Below are 1,308 nucleotides of genomic sequence, written 5' to 3' on the forward strand. Positions count from 1 at the left end.
TCTCTGTTAGGAACTGCATTGCCTTCAAATATTTCTGTTTCTGAAATTAACTTTTATCATCTTCTTTTTAGTTTTCTTATGATGTTCAAATTTGATTTAGCACAAACAATTGTGCTAGTATGCAGCAATGGTAGTGGTTCAGGTGGTGGTGGAGGAGGATCTTCAGGCTGTGATGACGCACAATATAGCTCGACATGATCAACATAACACACATTTGCTATAGAGAAACTGCACCACAGAAAATAAGCTAGATGGTTTCAGTGAATACTGCAGCAAGATGGTAGCAACAGGGCAACTTCAGTTGTTTTGATAGAAAACTTATAACTGATGGATAAAAACTCTGAACCTGACTCTACATTTCAGGCAGAGGATAAAGCTACAAACCCAGGTCGTAGTTCAAGGATTATAGATGCAAAATAACAGCCTGAAAAACACAATGGCATGTAAGCACAACTGGTACAGCGTTGCCAGTGTTCACCAAAGTGAACCAAATCCGCAGTATTCTAAAAAATGACACACAAAGGAAAACAAGAAGGCACTTAAGGTACAGCTCTGAAGACAATAACTACCAAATACGCTTTTCAATTAACAGGGTTAAGCAAGTAAAAAGTTGTGAACAGAAACTTATAAGGAAATAAAGACAAGTCCATCCTGTAGATCCTCCTAGCACCATCCCCCTAGTTAAAAGCACACTTCATTTCTTCTTGACAGCAGACTTGGTAACCTTGGCACCAGTTGGGTCCTTCTTCTCAACTTCCTTGATGACACCAACAGCAACTGTCTGCCTCATGTCCCTAACAGTAAAATGTCCAAGAGGTGGGTACTGAGAGAAGGTCTCTACAACCATGGGCTTGGTTGGAAGCATCTTGATAATACCAGCATCACCATTCTTCAAGAACTTGGGCTCCTTCTCAAGCTCCTTCCCAGATCGCCTATCAATCTTGGTGAGGATCACAGCGAACTTAACAGCAATGTGAGATGTGTGACAGTCAAGAACTGGGGCATAACCGTTACCGATCTGACCAGGATGGTTCATGATGATGACCTGGGAGGTGAAGTTGGCTGGTTGGAGGCGACGAAACCACGGTTGAGATCCTTCACAGCAACATTCTTGACATTGAAGCCAACATTGTCTCCTGAAAGAGCTTCTTGAAAGGCTTCGTGGTGCATCTCCACAGACTTAATTTCAGTGGTCAACCCGGAGGAAGGATAAACAGCATTGGAAAGTCTAAATTTCATAGATAGAAAGGAACCGTGAGAAAGGTATACCTTGTTACAACAACAGATCATCTGCTTGACACCAAGGGT

General features: G+C 42.0%; 1 pseudogene; it reads right to left on the reverse strand.

Moving 5' to 3' along the window:
* Positions 1–679: 679 nt before the first annotated feature.
* On the reverse strand, positions 680–1,257 carry LOC113337869 (annotated as a pseudogene).
* Between the last annotated feature and the right edge of the window lie 51 nt (positions 1,258–1,308).

This window comes from Papaver somniferum, unplaced genomic scaffold (assembly GCF_003573695.1).
Source record: "Papaver somniferum cultivar HN1 unplaced genomic scaffold, ASM357369v1 unplaced-scaffold_18, whole genome shotgun sequence".
NCBI classification, from domain to species: Eukaryota; Viridiplantae; Streptophyta; class Magnoliopsida; order Ranunculales; family Papaveraceae; genus Papaver; species Papaver somniferum.